Source organism: Palaemon carinicauda, chromosome 1, assembly GCF_036898095.1.
Source record: "Palaemon carinicauda isolate YSFRI2023 chromosome 1, ASM3689809v2, whole genome shotgun sequence".
NCBI classification, from domain to species: domain Eukaryota; kingdom Metazoa; phylum Arthropoda; class Malacostraca; order Decapoda; family Palaemonidae; genus Palaemon; species Palaemon carinicauda.
The window spans coordinates 125,054,330-125,076,870 of record NC_090725.1 but is presented as its reverse complement, the minus strand read 5'-3'; the positions used below and the strand labels follow the sequence as shown (position 1 = coordinate 125,076,870).

General features: G+C 46.9%; 1 protein-coding gene across 2 annotated transcripts in view; it reads right to left on the bottom strand.

Annotated features, from left to right (window-relative positions):
* The window catches only part of LOC137651467 (protein dopey-1 homolog), a 501,407-nt gene extending 482,254 nt beyond the window's left edge, over positions 1–19,153 (bottom strand). For both annotated transcript variants that reach the window (XM_068384695.1, XM_068384701.1), the window contains exon 1: positions 19,035–19,153. The gene's annotated coding sequence lies outside the window, so the exon portion shown is untranslated. The remainder of the gene's footprint in view (positions 1–19,034) is intronic.
* Between the last annotated feature and the right edge of the window lie 3,388 nt (positions 19,154–22,541).

The following is a 22,541-nucleotide window of genomic DNA, read 5'->3' as shown; positions in this document are numbered from 1 at the left end:
CCTTGGAGGAGATACCATGTCAGGGATTCCTCTCTCCCTCTTCAGGGGTTGAGGAAGTTGCTACTGATTAGTGACCCCAGTCAGAAAGCACAGGCTCATCGCCTGCATAAGCGCTCTGACCACGGTGTCCCACCAGGGTTGCTGACTGACCGTCGCGCTGTCAGATAGTCCCTCTGGAGGGAAGAGGGTCGTTCGATCCCTTGGAGGAGTTGACACATGAGGGTTCGCCCGTAGAGAATCTGCTATGAAGGGAGAAGAGACCTTTGACCTGTCCGGAAACCTCCTCTCCTCCGGAGAGGGCGCTGCTCTGCGCTACGGGGAGGGGAACGCGAAGGTGGCCTGACCGCCAGAATCCCTAATGTAATTCGGGCGTGATCGTGTTGGAGAACGGTGCGCCAATCACGCTGGTGATTGCGCAAAAAGCACAGTTCTGGGTAGCGCGTGAATGAAACGTGCGTAGTAGGATAACCGCGCGAGCGTATCGGCGATCGCACGGGGAAAACCATTGGTGCCCGCGCGGACGATCCTCGGCGCTTCCGCGCGTATGAAGATCGTCGGCGTTTGTGCGCGAAAGAAGATCGTGGGCGATTGCGTGGGAAACCATCCCACGTGCGGAAGATCTCGGCAACAGAAGATCGCCGGTGCTTCCGCGCGACAGAAGAACGTCGGGGATTGCGCGTGGGAAACCATCCCGCGCGCGGAAGAAATAACGCGGACGATCTCCGGCATTTACGCGTGTACGAAGATCGTCGGCGTTAACGCAACAGAAGATCGTCGGTGATTGTGAGCAGGAAACCATTGGTGCCCGCTCGCATACGATCTCCGGCCATGTAAGACGATCGTCGGCGATAGCGCGCGCGCGGACGATCTTCGGCGCTTACGCGTGTGCGAAGATCGTCGGCGCTCACGCGCGAGAGAAGATAGTCGGCGATCGCGCGCGGGAAACCCTCAGTGCCCGTGCGCGGACGATCTGCGATGATCACGCGTGGGTAACTATCCCACGCGTGGACGAGCGGGAAACTGCGCAAGGACGAGCGGGAAACCGCGCGCGGATGATCCGCGATGATCGCGTGAGGGCAAACATCCCGCGGGCAGACAAACCTCGATGATCGCGCGCGGAACGATCTCCGGCGCTTACGCGCGTTATGAAGATCGTCGGCACTTGCGCGCCTAGCGCGTATCAGAAGATCGTCGGCTAACGATCTTCGACAATCGAGCGCGAACGGACCTCGAAGATCGCGCGCGGGATGGTTTCCCGCGCGCGGAACAATCTTCGGCGCTTACGCGCGTTATGAAGATCGTCGGCGCTTACGCGCGTTATGAAGATCGTCGGCACTTACGCGCGTTATGAAGATCGTCGGCACTTACGCGCGTTATGAAGATCGTCGGCGCTTGCACACCTAGCGCGTATCAGAAGATCGTCGGCTAACGATCTTCGACGATCGCTCGCGGACGGACCTCGAAGATCGCGCGCGGGAAACCATCCCGCGCGCGGACGATCTTCAGCGCTTACGCGCGAGTGAAGATCGTCGGCCCTTGTGCGTCTGGTACGCAACAGAAGATCGTCGGAGAGAGCGCGCGCGCGCGCTCTAGGTTGAAGGATCAGGAACTGGGATGTGTCCCTAAAAGGGAGGGCACCCCCTGAAGAGGACCAAGGCAGGTCTACTTCAGAGAGCCGACGGTCAACTGGAAGTACTGCTAAACACTCCGAGGAGTGGTCCCGCGAACGGGAGAGGTGTCCTTCGTAGAAGAGACTTGGAGACACCGCAGGCTGAACCGCTGGTGAGCGCCTGTGCGATATCTCAGGAATTCCAACGATGTGCGCTAATGCGCAGGGAACGTTGGTAGCAGCCTCTGGAACAGGATGTCTCTGGAAGGCAGTCTCAGGAACAGCAGCCGAGCGTTAGCGCGCAAGAGAACATTGGCGCATAGGGGATACCTGGTGCTTAAGGGACTTACTCACGATGTAAGAAAGCCTCTTCTGCCCCGGAGGGAAAGGAGCCCGTTGGATAACAGGGAGCGTGGGCGCCCAAAAGCGCGTCAGCAGCCAGGAACGAATACGGCAGGTCAGCAGGTCCACTGAGGGCACGAGAGACCAAAGGTCTAGCGTAGCCTGAGTAGCGAGGCCCCGAGGGGTTGAGTTGCGAGACCCCGAAGGGTCAGCGCAACGAGAAACCGAAGTTTCCCAGTCACTAATCACCGAAGTGTAGTAGTGACTAAAGTTACGAGAGCCCGAGGGATCTGCGTAATTAAAGTTCCGAGACCCCGAAGGATCAGGGAAAAAGAGAAACCGAAGTCTCCCTGTCACTAAACACCAAAGAGTTAGTGACTGAACAGCAAGCTGTTTCAACAGGAACAATCCTCCGAAGAGGAGTCTCTATGAGTGGCCTCTCCCGCGAACGAGAGAGGTGAGCACTTCGTAGAAGAGACTGGTGATGGAGGCCCCAAGGGCCGTAAGATCAGCTGACGTAAACAGGAACAATCCTCCGGAGAGGAGTCTCTATGAGTGTCCTCTCACGCGAACAGGAGGAGACACTTCGTAGAAGAGACAATAAGGAGCAATCCTCCGAAGAGGAGCCCTTAGTGCGGCCTCGCTCGCGAACGAGAGAGGTCAGTACCATGGTCCGGCCTTGCAACTGCCCAGCCCCTTGAGCAAGTTACAAGGGCAGTCGTTCCGCCCCAAGAGCATAACCGCCTAAGGACCAGGAAAAAGGGTAAGAAGGGAAGTTAACTAACTACCCTGGAGGCGAACCTCCTTATCGTTCTAGGATGCACTGAAGAGCTGACAGTAGTCACGGGGGAACTTCTAAGAGAAGGGAACGCCCCTGACGATGTCCTAGAGAGACGGCGGCGACAGCAGACTCCCCAGACATAAACAGGACAGCTCTGCTTCGAAGGCACACTACAGGCGCGAAGAAACAGCATCGTAAACTGGGAAATAAAAATGAATAATTATTTAACAGAAATTCCCCCGGGTGAAACTCCGAAGAGAAACCCCGAGGGAAAGTAAAACATAAGAACGAAAGTAGGTATGTGCCCTCCTCCCCCACTGACATGCACGGGCGAGGGAGGAGGAAGAAAAACTTAACAAAACAGAATTATAACAACTATAATTATGTAACTGACTTTGAATATTCCAAGAATCACAGACCCCCGAAGGGACGTGTTCCCCGAGCTGAAAAGTTAAAAATACAATTAGATTTCCTAAAAATAATTGAGACAAATAAAAACGAAATAGCGACTCGGCCCGAGAAGCTATCGTAGAAGACGTAGTACGGAGTAAGAGGTGAATGACCTCGAGAGAGGGGCCGTACTCCACGAAGGCAACCATGGTGGCCTAGGAGTGAACAGCCATGACCAAGAAGAGAATCGTGGTGGCCTAGGGCTAAGCCGGCGATCACTCTCGTAGACGTACACAACGCACACCGCACAAACACTGAAAAGGAAACTTACTATATTCTATACACAAGAATATATATAAACATCAATAATGTTTAAATATATCAAGTACTGTATAACAAAAGGTAAGTTAAAAAGACAAAACATTAATGGCCGTCAAGCGAGGATGGGAGCGGAGACATCCGTTCGCCATCCGAGCCAAAAGTAAAGCGGAGTTCGCACTGTGTGTGAGAGGGGGGAGGGGTAACAAGCTACCCCTCCCTACCCCCCGCTAACTAGCGAAGGGGTAGTAAACCCTCATTAAAATTCTTATGGCTCGTCATTCAGCTACGCCGAAGTAATTACCCCATATAAATAGCGTGGTTTGTATTTCAGTTACGGAACAAACCCCTATTAAATAGCGTGGTTTGTATTCCAGTTACGGAACAACTGGCTTTTGGCTTTACCCGGGGGCTCATTTGAATAGGTTTGTACCAAAAAATAAGGAGTCCCTGCACCTCGCTAAGCCTACACCACCTGTGTTAAGATATTTAAAAGTGTGACTGTCTAGGTAAAAGTTATTCAGAGTCTTTTGTAGGAAAAACTGTTCTAACCAAGACTCTCCCAATATCACCTCGCTAGGGTAGGGGGACGCAACAGTATTAGCTTAATACTAGGTACACAAGGAAGCGTGGTTTACCTGCAGTTGTTTGAGGTCAGCTTATGCAGAGAACCCAGGATGCTGCTTTCCCCAAGAGATGGGAGGATGAAGAAAAGAATAAGAGCCAGTCAAACCTTTTCATTCACGCACACTAAAACCGAGTAAGAGTGCCCTCAACCTTCTGCTACTTGTCCAATAAAAGGCTCGAGGTATTATACCAGCTGTCGTGCAGCCACCACACGGCTGATAGAGAATGCATCGAGCCTCCTGTGGGTCACATCTTGAAGGTACTGAGATGTGAACGTGTTCTGATGCTTCCACACCCCAGCCTGAAGTACCTGCGTCACTGAGAAGTTTCTCTTGCATACCAGGGACGTAGCTACGCCCCTGACATCATGAGCTCTGGGGCGACGTGAAGGAAAAGGGTCCGGATTCAAAGCATGGTCTATGACCTTGCGAATCCAGGCAGAGATGGTGTTTTTAGTGACCCTCCTCTTGTTCTTCCCTGTGCTAACGAAAAGTACAGGCACACAGGGACGGGCTGCGGCTGTTCTCTTAAGGTACTGCCTCAAACTCCTCACTGAGCAGAGTAAGAGATGATCAGGGTTATCTGTTACAGAAAGGAGACTTAAAATCCAGAAGGAGTCGAATCAGGGATCCGCCACTCTCAGATTCTGAGTCTTGGCAACAAACTCAGGGACGAAGCTGAACATTACTTCTTCACATCCCCTTGAATGGGCTATGTCGTATGAGAAACCATGAAGTTCAGTGACTCGCTTGGCCAAAGCCAAAGCTAGTAGGACCACCGTCTTCCAAGCCAGGTGGCGATGTTTTGCCTGGCGTAATGGTCCATAGAGAGGTCTCTTCAGAGACCTGAGAACTCGAACCACGTTCCACTGGGGAGATCTCGCTTCAGACTGAGAACAGGTAAGTTTGTAACTCCGAATGAGTGAAGAAAGTTCTAGCGGTGAGGAAATGTCCATTCCGTTCAGTCTAAAGGCGAGGCTTAAGGCTGAGCGATAGCCTTTTACCCCCGATACTAAAAGGCACATTTCTCCATGCAAATACACAAGGAACTCCACTATTGCTGGAATAGTGGCATCGAGAGGAGAGATACTCCTTTCACGACACCAAACACAGAAGACTTTTCACTTTGCCTGGTAGACTGCTGCTGTTGATTTCCACAGATATCCAGACATTCTGCTAGCAACTTGTTGCAAAAATCCTCTCTGAGAGAGGAGATGCTGGATAGTCTCCAGACGTGAAGTTGTAGCGAAGTTACGGCTTTGTGGAATATGTTGGCATGTGGTTGTTTGAATAGATCGTGTCATGGAGGGAGTTCTCCTCGAGACTCTGTCAGGAGTTGCAGTAGGTCCGGCAACCATTCCGCATGATGCCATAGCGGAGCTATAAGTCATTGAGAGGTTTACTGATGTTCTGGCCCTCTTGAGTACCCTTCTCATCAGACATAAAGGGGGAAAGGCATAAACGTCGATGATGTCCCACCGTTGTTGATATGCATATTGCCAGAGAGACTTGAGGTTTGGGACTGGGGAACAGTACAACAGGAGCCTGAAGTTCTGGGCCATTGTGAAGAGATCCAAAGTCAGGACTTTGTTGGCTACTAGATGATCCAAAGACCACTCGGTACTCACTATCTGAGATGCTCTGCTGAGGTTGTCAGTGAGCACATTCCTCTTGCCTGGAATGAAGCATGCCGATAGTGGTATCGAGTGAACCTCAGCCCATCTCAATATCTCTACTGCTAGAGGGGACAGGGGCTGCGAAAAAGTACATCCTTGTTTGTTGATGTAAGCCACTACTGTGGTGTTGTCGCTCATCACCACCACTGAGGGGCCCGCCAGGAACTGGTGGAACTGTTGAAGGCCAGAAAGACAGCCTTCATCTCTAGGAAATTTATATGGAGGTACTTTTCTGACTCTGACCAGAGGCCTGAGGTCATGTGGTGCCGCACGTGGGGCCCCGACCCTTTTTTTGAAGCATCTGAGAAAAACATCAAATTTGGGGGGAGGACGAGAAGGTCTACTTCTGTTCGTAGGTTCTCGTCTGACACCCACCATTCAAGGTCCGTCTGTTCCACTGATCCCATAGGGATCCGGATGTCCGTGGAGTCGAGAGCCTGACTCCACCAGGCAGGACTTGAGTTGCCACTGGAGAGATGGCATCCTGAGACGACCGTTGGGAACTAGACGGGCCAGAGATGAAAGTTGCCCGAGGAGACGTACCCACATCTGGGCTGGAATTTCTTCTCGTCTGAGATAGGGTCTTACGACCTTTCTCAGCCTCAATATCCTGTCGTCTGATGGGAAGGCTTTTTGGAGATTGGTGTCTATTATCATGCCTAGGTATACCAGACTCTGCATAGGAAGCAGGGAGGACTTCTCGAGGTTTACCATGATCCCCAGATCTTGGCAAAACCTCAGAAGTTTGTCTCAGTATTGCAGAAGGGTTGACATCGAGTGTCCGCTAGGATTAGCCAGTCGTCCAGATAACGAAGGAGACGAATGCCAATCCTGTGTGCCCAAGATGACACTGGGGCAAACAATTTGGTGAAAACTTGAGGTGCTGTGGAAAGAGCGAAGCACAGCACCTTGAACTGGTATTTCCTGTTATCTAGGCTGAATCTTAAGTACTTCCATGAAGACGGATGGATTGGGATCTGGAAGTACGCGTCCTTTAGGCCAAGTGTGCACATGAAGTCCCGTGGCCTTATTGCTTGTTTGACCGTGTCTGCCATCTTCATGCTGAACGGAGTCTGTTTGACAAACTTGTTCAGAGCTGAGAAGTCAATGACGGGTATCCATCCTCCAGACGCCTTTTTCACAAGAAAGAGTTGACTGAAGAAGCCTGGAGACCTGTCGAGGACCTCCTGGAGAGCGCCCTTCTTCAACAGGGTCTGGACTTCTGCCCAGAGGGCTAGCCTCTTTGCTGATTTCATCGCAAGGGAGTCTGTTGACACTGCATTCTTGATCACGGGAGGAAGAGATGTTATGAACGGGATGCGATACCCTAAACAAATCACAGAGATTGTCCAGGGTTCGGCAACGAGTTGCTTCCACCTGTCCCAGCAACTTTGTAGGCATCCCCCTACTGGTGGACAAGCAGGGGGAATGCCTATCCTACCATTTGCGGCCTTGGCCGCTCCCTCTAGGACATTTTCCTCCTCTGGAGGGCTTTATGCCATTCCTGTCCTTGGTCAGAAAGGGCTTCTTAGACGCCACTGTCTTCGCTGCTGTCTTACTAGTCGAGGTCTTGGCTGGACGGGACTGCTGAGGAGATGGTGGTTTATAGGGCTTGGATGACAAAGCCCTATGGAGGAGAGTCCTGGTGAGACTTCCTCCATCTCTCAGCAGCATGTTCCACGTCCTTTGGCTCGAACAGAGAGGATCCCTCTAGAGAGAGTTCCTGAGCCTGGGGATCTCAGCATTAGGGACATGCTGATGGAATCTCTCAGATACAGCATCTCGACATTTCAGGATGGTGTTCATCCATAAGTTCGAGACTTGACGGGTAAGAAACTCAATGGTGCGAGTGCCTGAGAAGAAAAGTTTCCATAGCATTCCTGGTAAGTTCCTTGGAAAAATCCTCGGTTCGCACCAGGATTCCCAAGGTCCCCATCCAAACATCAAGCCACGAAGTAGCCTGCATGGCATACTTCGTGACCTTCTCCTGGTTGAAGATATCAGTTGCCGAGAATGGGACCTGATGGCTGGAGAGCCTCTCTAGAGAAACTCCCTTGGTGAGCTCTTCCTGAGAGTGATGGAGAGGAATAGCTGGACAAGGCTACTCCAGAACTTCAAAATACCTCCTCTGATGGACGTGAGGAGGTGGGAGAAGCTTGGCGGTAGAGCCGGAACGTTGAGGGGAGGAGAGCTCGGACAACTGTTGGGCGATCTTTGCACAGGCACTCTTTACCCCTTGAGACCAGGGTAAGGCTGCACTGGTCTTAGAGGGCTTCTGAGTGCCAAAGGCACGATCTAAGACCGTGTCTTTGCCCTTTCGTGGGGGTATCTCCAGGTCGGTAAACCCGTTGATTACCCTGACGAGAGTCAGGATTTGCCAGAAGGCATGTTCTGACTCTTTCTGCTCCCCCTCTGAAGTGAAACTGGCAGTGAAGTCTCCTTCTTCCACCCCAGAGAGCTCCTCTCAAGGTGGGTCGTGAATATTCCTAGAGTGACTGGTAGTTCTTGAAGGCCTGGAGGTCCTAGAAGAAGACTTTGGAAGTGTCTTGGAGTCCTTTGATTCCTTCTGAAGAAAAAGATAGGACTTCAGCATCGAAGGCCGGATGGAGTTGTCCTTCCTTCCTGGTGGTGGAGAACTCCCTGTGCGAGGAGAGTATACCTCCAAAGGTGGAAGGGAGGAAATTCAAACCTCTCAAGACTCCCCCGGCAGAAGTGAAACAGGAGAGCGTCCAGAGGGCGAGTCAGGAGAGACAGGCCTTGAAGGCCTAACAGGAATCAGTTTCACGCTAAGGGATGTTACTGCGTCTGAGACTCCTCTTTTTCTCTTCAAGGGCAAAGCAGCTAAGGTTCACTGCCAGAGATCTGTTGGAGCCATCAGATGTTGTGAGGTCTCTGAAGAGCGGGATGATAACGTAGGCCCATAGACCTGTACAACTGCTCTGACCATGGCTATCTATTGACGGTGGTACTGTCAGTGAGAGCTCCCGAAGAGAAAGGGCGCATTGTAATGCATTTGTGGGGAGGGGAATGAGACAATGGTGACATGTCCAAAAGTTTGCCTTTCTGCTCTTTTTGACTCTTGCGCAAGTGCGCAGGGGAGTGCAGGCAGGCCGGAAAGCGCTTATGTGCAGGAAAGTGCTACGCAGGAAATAGCTGGCGAACTAGAGAACGCTGGTGAGCAGGCGAATGCTGGTGCGTGGGTGAACGAGGGAGAGCAGGCGAGTCCTGACGAGCCGGAGAACGCTGGGGCGCAAGCGGTCGCAGATAAGCGCTGACGAGTTGGAGAGTGCTGGTGCACAGGAGATCGCTGACGCAAAGAAGAGTGCTTACAAGCTTGAGAGCGCTTGCGAGCTGAAAAGCACTGTTGCGCGAGAGAGAGCTGACAAGTAGGAAAGCGCAGAAACACAGGAGAGCGCTGGAGTACAGGAGACCGCTGTCACGCTGGTGAGCGCAGGTGAACATAGATAAGCTGGCGAGCTGGCAAATGCAGGTGTTTTGAACGGCGAGAACGAGCTGGAGAGCGCTGACGAACTGGAGAGCATTGAAGCGCTGGAAATTGTTGGCGTGCTGGAGAGCGCTGACAAGTTATTGTTGAGCGCTGGTGCACTGATGAGTGCTAGTGCGTTGGAGGGCGTTAGCGTCCAATCGAAGGTGTGGAACGCTGCAAAGCGGAGGGCGAACTCTGCAAGATCGCTGACGCCCTCTGGGAGCCAGTGGATCAGCAAGCTGACCTTTAGAAGCAGCAGTCCTCCGCAGAGGAGTCTCTATGAGTGAACTCCTCCTCCGAGGAGAAACACTCGCAGGAGAGACAGACAAAAGCCTTTGCTTACCCTTCGAAGGATGATCAGGAACGGGTGAAGCGCAGTCAGCAGCAACAGCTGAAGAGTCTGAAGAGTCAGGGGCATCTGCAGCAACAGCTGAAAATCTGAAGAGGCAGGGGCATCTGCAGCAGCAGCACAAGACTCCTCAGACACCACTACGTCATCGTACGACAGAGGATCCCCCTCCGAAGTCGACGGAAGCTACAAGCTAGCACCACGGATGATGACCTGCAGCAAGGAGTCCTTGGAGGAAAGACCAGGAAGCCCCATGGACAACCACGCCTCAACCAAAGGAGAAAGACACATGGCCTCACCCGGGGGGAGAGGTGGGGCTGCTTCGCTAGGGGTTGACCAACAATTAAAGGGCCTGCGCTACTACTCAACGGTCTCTCAGAAGAGGCCGATCAAGTAGGAACTTCGAAGGAAGGTCAGGAAGCAGAAGAAGCCTTGGGTACTTTCCCTTTAGAAGAAATCTTCAAAGGAGAAATATCCTGCTTTGACTATTTTTCCGCCAGTGCCCAAACCTTTCCTAATGGGAGGCAGACCATGCCCTACACTCATTACACTTGTTATCCCTATCACACCGTTGACCTCTGCAGACGGGACAAAGGGTGTGACGATCGGTGTCAATGGGCGACATGAAGGTACAGCAGGGCCGGCCCTCAGGTCCAGGGCAGGTTTGCATGGTCGGCAGAAGTCAACACACACACACACTAATAAAGAGAAAGCACAAACAAAAATGTTATTTTTATTAATATAATAAATTTTTGAATATACTTACCCGATAATCATGTAGCTGTCAACTCCGTTGCCCGACAGAATTCTATGGAGGGGTACGCCAGCTATCACAATACTAGAAGGGGGTGTATTTACCAGCGCCACCTGTGGCCAGGTACTCAAGTACTTCTTGTTGACACCTCCTCAATTATTCCTCGGTCCACTGGTTCTCTATGGGGAGGAAGGGAGGGTCGATTAAATCATGATTATCGGGTAAGTATATTCAAAAATTTATTTTATTAATAAAAATAACATTTTTCAATATTAAACTTACCCGATAATCATGTAGCTGATTCACACCCAGGGGGGTGGGTGAAAAACCAGTGTACAAGACTAAAGGATAGCTAAGTATCCCGTATTTCATATAAGCAGTTATCCACAATAACAATGAAATAATAAGTACCTGGTAAGGAAGTCGACTTGAACCGTTACTCTGCCTTTAATAAGATCGTCTTCCTTACTGAGCGCAGCGTTCCTCTTGGGAGGCTGAATCAACTCAAAGGTGCTAAAGTATATAGGGCTGCAACCCATACTAAAGGACCTCATCACAACCTTTAACCTTGGCGCTTCTCAAGAAAGAATTGACCACCCGCCAAATCAACAAGGATGTGGAAGGCTTCTTAGCCGACCGTACAACCCATAAAAAGTATTCAAGAGAAAGGTTAAAAAGTTATGGGATTATGGGAATGTAGTGGCTGAGCCCTCGCCTACTACTGCATTCGTTGCTACGAATGGACCCAGGGTGTAGCAGTACTCGTAAAGAGACTGGACATCTTTGAGATAGAATGATGCGAACACTGACTTGCTTCTCCAATAGGTTGCATCCATAACACTCTGCAGAGAACGGTTCTGTTTGAAGGCCACTGAAGTAGCCACAGCTCTCACTTCATGTGTCCTTACCTTCAGCAAAGCAAGGTCTTCTTCCTTCAGATGAGAATTTGCTTCTCTAATCAGAAGCCTGATGTAGTAAGAAACTGAGTTCTTAGACATTGGTAGAGAAGGCTTCTTGATAGCACACCATAAGGCTTCTGATTGTCCTCGTAATGGTTTTGACCTTCTTAGATAGTACTTAAGAGCTCTAACTGGGCAAAGTACTCTCTCCAGTTCGTTCCCCACCATGTTGGACAGGCTTGGGATCTCGAACGACTTAGGCCAAGGACGGGAAGGAAGCTCGTTTTTAGCCAAAAAACCGAGCTGCAAGGAACATGTAGCCGTTTCAGATGTGAAACCTATGTTCCTGCTGAAGGCGTGGATCTCACTTACTCTTTTACCTGTTGCTAAGCACACGAGGAAAAGAGTTTTTAATGTGAGGTCCTTAAAAGAGGCTGATTGGAGCGGTTCAAATTCTGATGACATTAGGAACCTTAGGATCACGTCTAGATTCCAGCCTGGAGTGGACAACCGACGTTCCTTTGAGGTCTCAAAAGACCTAAGGAGGTCCTGTAGATCTTTGTTGGAGGAAAGATCCAAGCCTCTGTGGCGGAAAACCGCTGCCAACATACTTCTGTAACCCTTGATCGTAGGAGCTGATAGGGATCTTACGTTCCTTAGATGTAACAGGAAGTCAGCAATCTGGGTTACAGTGGTACTGGTTGAGGAAACTGCATTGGCCTTGCACCAGCTTCGGAAGACTTCCCATTAAGACTGATAGACTCTGAGAGTGGATGTCGTCCTTGCTCTGGCAATCGCTCTGGCTGCCTCCTTCGAAAAGCCTCTAGCTCTTGCGAGTCTTTCGATAGTCTGAAGGCAGTCAGACGAAGAGCGTGGAGGTTTGGGTGTACCTTCTTTACGTGAGGTTGACGCAGAAGGTCCACTCTAGGAGGAAGAGTCCTGGGAACGTCGACCAGCCATTGCAGTACCTCGGTGAACCATTCTCTCGCGGGCCAGAGGGGAGCAACCAACGTCAGCCGTGTCCCTTTGTGAGAGGCGAACTTCTGAAGTACCCTGTTGACAATCTTGAACGGCGGGAATGCATACAGGTCGAGATGGGACCAATCCAGCAGAAAGGCATCCACGCGAACTGCTGCTGGGTCTGGAATCGGAGAACAATACAAGAGGAGCCTCTTGGTCATCGAGGTAGCGAATAGATCTATGGTTGGCTGACCCCACAGGGCCCAAAGTCTGCTGCAAACATTCTTGTGAAGGGTCCACTCTGTGGGGAAGACCTGACCCTTCCGGCTGAGGCGATCTGCCATGACATTCATATCGCCCTGAATGAGCCTCGTTACCAGCGTGAGCTTTCGATCTTTTGACCAAATGAGGAGGTCCCTTGCGATCTCGAACAACTTCCTCGAATGAGTCCCTCCCTGCTTGGAGATGTAAGCCAAGGCTGTGGTGTAGTCGGAGTTCACCTCCACCACCTTGTTAAGCTGGAGGGACTTGAAGTTTATCAAGGCCAGATGAACTGCCAACAACTCCTTGCAATAGATGTGAAGTGTCCTTTGCTCCTGATTCCATGTTCCCGAGCATTCCTGTCCGTCCAGTGTCGCACCCCAGCCCGTGTCAGATGCGTCCGAGAAGAGACGGTGGTCGGGGGTCTGAACAGCCAATGGTAGACCTTCCTTGAGAAGAATGCTGTTCTTCCACCACGTTAGAGTAGACCTCATCTCTTCGGAAACAGGAACTGAGCCCGTCTCTAGCGTCATGTCCTTTATCCAGTGAGCAGCTAGATGATACTGAAGGGGGCGGAGGTGGAGTCTCCCTAACTCGATGAACAGGGCCAGCGATGAAAGTGTCCCTGTTAGACTCATCCACTGCCTGACTAAGCATCGGTTCCTTCTCAGCATGCTCTGGATGCATTCTAGGGCTTGGAAGATCCTTGGGGCCGACGGACAAGTCCGAAAAGCTCGACTCTGAAGATCCATACCCAAGGAGACAATGGTCTGGGATGGAACGAGCTGAGACTCCTCAAAATTGACCAGGAGGCCCAGTTCCTTGGTCAGATCCATAGTCCATTTGAAAATCTCCAGACAGCGACGACTTGTGGGAGCTCTTAAAAGCCAGTCGTCTGACGGAGCCGGACACAAGATCATGATACTGCTGCACAGTCTGTAAACTGTCAATCATGGGCAAGCGAGGAAGTACAGTGACAACCCGAATCTGTCTAGACTGTCTGGGTCGTACAGACAACTCCTTAACGGGTTGCTGAGGTTGCCGCACTGCGTCACAACAAGTCCCTTCTGTTGGTTGTTGAACGTCTTCCCCGTGACACATTGACTCCGTAAACAAAAAATCCTCTAACAAGGACTAAGCTTGGACTGCATGTCATGCAACACAGCTCAAGGTCTATGGGAGCAGGTGTGGTAACAGACGGGATTAGCGGCTGAAGTGGAACCATTACCTTCCCTGTAAGCATGTTATGCTTAAATAAAAGTCCATAAGAGGTTATGCAGCTAAAGGCTCCCTCCAAATGACAGAGTCCTCAAGGGAATATCAGAAGGAGGGAGAAAAGAACTTTCTCATCTACAGGGACCTTATCCTAGAAAAGCTAAGTTCTCTGAGTGAGGGTTCACTGGTGCAAAAGCAGCAGACTAGAAGGCAACGTTATGAAACTGCTTGACAGTCTAGTGAGTTGGCAACAACCCAAGATGTGTTGAGAAGCATGCGGTAAGGTATGCAGAGCATGATGTATGCAGAGTATGCTGAATGCAGAACATGCTGTATGTAGAGCATGTTGTATGCAGAGCATGCTGAATGCAGAGCATGCTGTATGCAGAGCATGTTGTATGCAGAGCATTCTGAATGCAGAGCATGCTGTATGCTGAGCATGTAGTAAGCAGAGCCTGCTGTAAGCAGAGCCTGCTGTAAGGAAAGCAGAGCGTGTGCATGGCGTTTAACATTTCTCAGAAATTCCATGACCAGTGCTAGAGTGCTTTATGCATGCTTGCATGGGGTATAAACCATGGTATGAAAATGGAGGTAAGGTATGCTGAACAGCAGAGTCAGAACGAGCTGGAACAACAATAGTTGTGGTTTCCTCTTCAAGACTCCGATGAGGGAACACCTGAGGCTCAGTCTGCAAAGGCTGAATAAAAGACAAGCAGAAGGAAGGCGCATGGGTGAAGGAGGCTGACTCCTAGCATGAGTGGTTGAACCCAAGGGTTGCGCTTGCTGAGCGGTTGGCGGAAGCGGAGTAGCAAGTTCCAGTTCCTGTGGTGTGAGCGGAGCGCGATGAGGAAGAGGTTGCGCAGAACAAGGTAAATGTCTCGCAAGCTGAGGCTCCTGAGGCGCAAGGCTAAGGTGTTGTGGTGCTTGCCTTGTGGAGGGTTGAGCTCGCTGCAGCGAGAGCTGAGGAGACTGACTCATGGACGGGAGAGGTTGTTGTACCTCAACCGAGTGTTGCATCACTGGTGGAGCAGCAAGTGGAGGCGGAGGAAGAGAGGTATAATCCTCCTGATCCCAATGTAAAGGTTGCCTTAAGGAAGGCGGAGGCTGAACACCACAGGGAACAGCAAACTCAGCACGTGGCTCAACATCGTACGCCTGGCAGGTGGAACTGCTGGCAGGTGGTACTGCGATCAGGCGGAGCGAGTGTAGGTGGAGGGAGTGTAGGCGGAGGCGGAGGAGCAACACTCTCAGCCCGACACTCACGCATCAAGTCCGAAAGCTGTGCTTGCATGGACTGTAGTAGAGTCCACAACATCGTACGCCTGGCAGATGGTACTGTGATCAGGCGGAGCGAGTGTAGGTGGAGGGAGTGTAGGCGGAGGCGGAGGAGCAACACTCTCAGCCCGACACTCACGCATCAAGTCCGAAAGCTGTGCTTGCATGGACTGTAGTAGAGTTCACAACATCGTACGCCTGGCAGGTGGTACTGTGATCAGGCGGAGCGATCATAGGCGGGGGGGAGTGTAGGCGGAGGCGGAGGCGCAACACTCTCAGCCCGACACTCACGCATCAAGACCGAAAGTTGTGACTGTATGGACTGCAGTAGAGTTAACTTGGGGTCGGCAGACACTAAGTTCTGCTGAGGTAAAGCCTTAACAGCAGAGATCTGTTGTGGCAGAACCTTACTCCTCTTAGGCGGAGTGTAATCAACTGATGACTGAGGAGAGTCAGAGCTAACCCAATGACTGCATTCGGGTTGTGAACTTTAACTTCGTACGTCTGGCATAGGTCTGGACTTAACGTTTAAGAGGTCTTGAGACCTGAGACCAGCGTTACTCTGCCTTTATTTTCTCCCCTAATCTCTTCTGCAGACGAGCAAAATAAGGGCTCAATCGTCTGCGGGTGGGAGTGACGGTCTCGGTAAGACACGCCCACAACCACCGAGAATACTTCTGTGCGCCGATCAAGGCCTGCTGAACCCTTATGCCCTTCGACATTGCTTCTCCCCTGGGCTTGGGAGCTTGCAAGAGGTCCCGGACTGGGAGGACGACTGGCGCGCACAAAAGTACCCTCACGCACTAATCACTTATCACTTTGATTTCTGTTTGCACTTATTTCACTGAACTCGAAACTTTAAGTGGTTTGTACCTGAAATACGCAATTCTATCCTTTCTCAAAGTTAGTAATTGCGAAAACAGAATTACATTGTAACAGAAAAATCTAATGAAAGATAATTCAGTGGTTGGAAAGAGACTAAACACTAGATCACTCTAGAAACGTTTAGTTTCTTCCCCTAAAGAGACTAGGGAGAAGAGCAAAAAACGATAACGACGTTACTCGTACGCCTGGCAGGCTTGAATGAAACGTTTATCCTCTTTCTCCCTCCGTCTCTATCTCTCTCTCTCTCTCTCTCTCTTGACTTAGAACCTGAGAGAAGAGCCCAATCATATATATCGTTAAAACATATTATTGTTAAAGGAAAAAACTGAAAAGTTCCTTTATTAGGATCAAAACCATTAAGTTAAGAAAGAATGAACAAAACGCTAGACACGGTAACTCTTACTGCAACGTGAAACCGTGAACATTCTTTCTCTATCGTAACGATAGAGTGCAAGTTGAACGTTCTGAACGTCAACAACTGCAGAGACAAAACAAAACGTTAGTTCAACTTTGAAAACAGTACGAGACTGTCAAAGAAAATCTTTCAAACTCTGTGGCGGAAATAGCAAAATATGTTAACAGGTAAAACCGAAATGACGGGCTCAAAGTTTATTAACTTCGGTAAAAGACCGCCTACTATTAGGAAGGTCGAATATAAACAAATATAAAAATTAATTTTAATGAGTTTATAATAAAAGGAAGTTAATCGAAGAGGCCTATAAGAGGCGGAGAGATATAAAATAAATCTATAACTTTGTTAAGCAAAATTAAGAAAGAGAGTCTATACTCTCTTAGACACCAACACTTCCGTCTAAGGGAAGGGTCGGCCATTGAAAGGTGAACGAGAGTTCATACTCTCTCGTCACCATAATTAATCAAATTAATTCCAAAAGCTAACTAAGCTAATATAGAAGTTTCCAGTAAAGCGACAGCCGAAATCAAAGAGAAATACTTCACCAAAGTCGTGAAAATACTCCAAGAACATAAGCGTATCCCAGAACGTCTTGCCGGAAGCACGACAGAGGAATAATTGAGGAGGTGTCAACAAGAAGTACTTGAGTACCTGGCCACAGGTGGCGCTGGTAAATACACCCCCTTCTAGTATTGTGATAGCTGGCGTACCCCTCCATAGAATTCTGTCGGGCAACGGAGTTGACAGCTACATGATTATCGGGTAAGTTTAATATTGAAAAATCAATTAATGGCAGTCCAAAATAACTTGGTGAGGATGAAGAACGGCAACGACCGTTCACCATCCGAGCCAAAAGCAAAGAGGGCTAAATCAAAGGAGTGTGCACGGGAGCGGTAACAAGCTTACCCCCTTACCCCCACTAACTAGTGGAATGGGTAATCAACCCTCGGTAAAATATTAATGGCTAGTCCTTTCAGCTTTGCCGAAGTAATTACCCTTAATAAATAGCGTAGATTTGTATTCCAGTTACGGAACAACTGGATATTAATCTCTAGCACCATTGTTCAGTTAATTCCCTGGCTATGTTACATAAGACTTTCATAATATTGACCATCACTTGCATTAAGATCTTCCCAAAATGTACCATTCTGTACAGAGTGCTAGAAATGCAGTTAATTCCAATAGTCTCATATTCTCCACATCTTAAGGATTAATACTGCACTGTACAGTATTCTAGAAGTTTTATCACAGCTATAACCAGATTGTGAAATGATCATCATACTCTGGCAGTTGAATCAGCGCAACTTCAGAAGTTCAAACCTGTTGCAAGTGATTTTCTGTTGAATATGTTAACACGAGTCTCGTTTTATAGTTTACATGGCTGATCTATTTTAACGTTATTAATTATCTTAATTATATCCTGTATAATTATTTCAATGACTACTTCACTTATTACAACACATTTGTTGTTTGCATTCGCTTTAGCAAGCTGTTCTTTTTTTTTTTGGTAGGATGTAATCATTACCAGGCTTTTTTAACCAATTAAGAGCTTCCAAATATTTATGCAAAAGTTCCCGGATGTTGTTCTACAACAGCCATCTTTTTCACCTTCTCCTTCAGTTCCAGTGTGACTACTATCACATAAAGACGTCTCCAAGAGGACAATACAATCTATTTCAAAATTTAGTGCAATTTCATCTATTTTGGTAATTGATCATGTTGAAAATGCTCTCCGTTAAGTATTAACTATTGTTGCTGATGTGAAAGAAAAAATTATCCTCAAAATTATGACCCGCGGAAATTGTGTGCAAAGCACATCCATGTACTGTTTGACGGAACACAGTATTTCTGAAGTAATGTTACTATACTTTTGCAAGCACAGTGAGCCATGGTGGAGCTAAAAACATGGGAATTTTCTTTACATTTTCTAGTCATTCGTAAGGTATTTTTTCTCCAAAACCTCTACATAAGAACAATACCTAATTTAAACTTCTCCACCTAACCTAACCAACAAGCCGTGTCCTTACCTACTTGCCTAACGGATAAGTAGGTAAGTGGGATTGGGCCCCTGCAATCCCCCCTAGGCTGCCGTCATTATCCATACAGGCGGCTGATATCATACATAGACCCCTAACAATGTATTTTTCCAACTGGTTATTTTGTCTTTCTTTTGTAGTTCTGACCATTATTATTGCTGCGAATCACTCATTTTGGGCATATCTCTCACCCAAAAACCCCAGTTTTTTCCACTGAGGTCTCCCATAATTGTCTTTATAAACGGGGGGGCCAAAAACTAAAATACGGGTTGTTTGCCCCGATAATCATGGTCAGAAATGCATAAAACGTAAGATAGCGAGTCCATTTCTTAAAACAAATTACGGTATTGCTAGTATTTAACGTTTCAGATATTAACCACTATCTGGTATCTCGGAGATGGTAAATGAATGCGAAATGAGACTGAGGTAATACTAAGGTTTCGTTAGGTTAAGTTACTACGGCTGAATTGTCATAGATTGGGTATGAAATCCTGACTTCCATTCACATGTACATGGGATTCATTTCCCATCCTATTACTGCACCTTACTTTTCCTGATGTTCGTATTCACATCATTGAAGGACACGGAGTGGATTACCGGTAAGCAACGTATAACAAGAAGTCTAGGGTTTGCTGGCGACAGTATAGGCCTAACCTTTCCTACAGACATGAGTAATAAGCAAAACCTTGGTTGATAACCTTCTGTACAATTGTAAACATAATCATATATGTGTAAGTAGTACAATCTTTATATACTCACCTAGCATATTGCCACAGTAAACAATTTTTCGATATCTAAATACCTCTTGTTTACAATTTACACCTGTCAGCTGGAATATGACGTCATATACCTAGGGATCATTAATATTTAAAATGTTATTTTAAAGTTTGTAAAACTTGAATAATAGCATTAAACGTTTAAAAATATTATTTTTTATTTAATGGTATATTAATAAATGTCAATAAACATGTAATTCTAAGGAAGTTTGAAAGGGATCATGAATAGAAATTTATTCACTTTTTCTGTTTTAACTACTTGCATTACGTTACTAACTGCATTTAAATCAATAATGTATCTAATCATACATAAGATATGCACATATAAGGTTATATCTGTGCATAAAGTCAACAAATGTCATACAAAAGCCACAAAGCATACTTGCATCGTATAGATTCCCTTGAAAAAAAAATCCGTATATTGTATTTCTTTTCTTCAACGCATTTTACGTTATTTAACTTCAATGGCAGTTTTTTTTTTCTATCACGTGGAAAAGCCCAGAGCACAAAATTTATATGTCGTATATCTTATTAACATTTAAAGTATCATATTGAGTAATCAGCGTGAATTGTCAAATTCACGGTATTATAACTTTGCATGAATAAGAAAATCTTCAACTTCTTAACATCCTTAATATAATCAGTGCTTTGGATGTCTAGTGGCTTTATCCTATAATCTCGGGGATTTCATATTTGCAAGATCTAGAACCGACAGTAGAGGTAGGCCTAAATCCTTGTTCCAATAACTTGAAAACATCTGTAAATATTCTTGTATTCTTGTATTTGTTGACTGCACGATGTGTGGCAATTTTATTGAATATTCTAAATAAGTTCTGATAACTTAATGAGTTACTGTACAAATCTCACAATTTACTCTAACTTTAATAGGTAGTCAGTATAGTTCAATTAGTAGCCTACGGGGGCAATCTTTTCTCGCGAGGGGACACCTTTCATCAGTCTTGCTCGTCTTTTTATTATGCTTTGTAACTTTTTAACATACAATTTACTTTTAGTTTAAAAGATGCTTTCCTGATCCTATCAGTTTATCGTATACATTATTAGGTATTTTGCATATCACACTACATAATTGATGTTTATTATCAAATCCACATCGAAACATTTCGTGAACAAGACAATCTTCAGATTCTTCTTGAACAAAATATTTCTCATCTGTCAATTCTCGAATTTGAATTGTTTTATAACAAATTGAAGATCTACATAGGCTCTATCTATGGCATCCTAATTATCTATGGTCCGTATTTTTTGCTAATCTCTTCAATTCCATATCATAAACTTTGCAATTCTTGAAACTGCTATATGATCATTAGGTTTGTTCAACTTTCAGTACGTAAATTTTATCTGCAGTGAGTTACGCTGCTTGATGGCGTGATTTCCTAAGCATTTCCCGCACTTTATCATCAGTCTTGAACTTGCAATCTTTTTCAAAATGTCCATGCCTTTGACAGAGGTAGCAGGTGACCATATGGTGTCTATCACGTATGTTATAAGTACCCATCGAAACAACTTTGACACAATTATCATGAATAGCCTTTCGAACTTCAGGATCACGTTTCAATAGGTAATGGGTAACCCACCTGCAACAATTTTCTTAAATACAAGACTTTTCATCTCTTTCATATTTTCAATATGGTTCAGGCAACGATTTCTTTTAATTAAATCCCATTAGCCAATCTAGGTAATATCACAGTTAACCACAAGTTCATACAGATATCTCTGTACAAAAGCAAAATTTCTTCGATGATATCCGGCGATTCTTACCAAATTATCTATTTTAGCAAGGAGAGACAAATTGTTAGATTATTTCGGGTGGTTTTAGTAAGTTAGGGTTCTTTAGGTTTAAGACTTAAACAGTTTATTATTATTATTATTATTATTATTATTATTATTATTATTATTATTATTATAGCCCCCTGTGGCCACGGGGGCATAAAAAACAATTAGAGTAGCGCCAACGTATCCCTGCGTGTCGTATGAGGCGACTAAAAGGGACGGATGAGACATCAAAGAGGTGGAGCTGGGGGGGAGAGTGACTGCTCCCTCCACTCTAGTTTTGGGGTGTTTGAATGTGCATGGATGTAGTACGATAGAGAGTAAAAGATGTGAGATTGGAAGTATGTTTAGGAATAGAAGGATGGGTATATTGGCCTCGTGTGAGACAAAGATAAAAGGGAAGGGTGAAATATCTGGTAGAGTGTCTGGGATTGAAAGAGGAAGAGTAAGAGAGGGTGTGGCTTTATTGCTGAGTGAATGGATGACAGGTAAAATAGTGGAATGGAAGGAGATTTCATCTAGGTTAATGTGGGTAAGGGTTAGGTTGGGTAGGGAATGTTGGGCTTTTGTCAGTGCGTATGGGCCAGGTTGTGAGAAAAGTGAAGAAGAGCTGAATGAGTTCTGGAATGAATTAACTAGGTGTGTAGAAGGACTAGGTAGAAGGAATTATGTAGTTGTCATGGGTGACTCAAATGCTAGAATGGGTGCTGGAGAGGTAGAAGGTGTCATTGGGAAGTATAGCGTACCAGGTGAAAATGAGAGTGGTGAGAGATTAGTAGATGTGTGTTGAGCAAGAGATGGTGATAAGTTCTAGCTTTTTCAAAAATAAAGATAAAAACAAGTATACATGGGTAAGAGTGGCAAATGGAAGAGTGGTAGAAAGGGCGTTAATGGATTATGTGTTGATAACTAAATTAATGTTTGGAAGATTGAAAGACGTGCACGTGTTTAGGGGTATGGCTAACGGTATGTCTGATAATTTTTTGGTGGAAGGAAAATTAGTTGTAGCAAAAGAGTGGGGGAATAGAGTAGGTGGATGTAAAAGGGAGCTAGTGAGGGTTGAAGAGCTAATAAAACCGGGGGTAAAAAGTAAATATCAAGAAAGGTTGAAAACGGCATCTGACCAAGTGAAAGTAAGAGAAACTGGTAATTTAGATGAGGAGTGGAAGTTAGTAAAAGAAAATTTTGTTGTGATTGCAAGTGATGTGTGTGGCAAGAAGTTTGTTGGAGGCAGCATGAGGAAGGGCAGTGAATGGTGGAATGAAGGAGTGAAGGTAAAAGTGGAAGAGAAAAAAAGGGCTTTTGAAGAATGGCTGCAGAATAATAGTGTAGAGAAGTATGAAGAATATAGAGAGAAAATTTTGGAAGTAAAGCGCAAGGGAAATGAGGCAAAGGGGGCAGCTGACCTGAGGTGCGGTCAGGGATTGGGTCGTTCATATGAAGAGAATAAGAAGAAGTTTTGGAAAGAAGTGAAGAGAGTAAGGAAGGCTGGCTCAAGAAATGAAGAGACAGTGAAAGATGGAAATGGAAAGTTGTTAAAAGGAGAGGAGGAAAGGAAAAGGTGGGAGGAAAATTTTGAAAGTTTACTGAATGTTGACGATAATAGAGAGGTAGATATAATTGCTGTTGAAGGTGTTGAGGTGCCGGTGATGGGAGATGAGAATGAGAGAGAGAGAGATTACAAGAGAGGAAGTGAGGA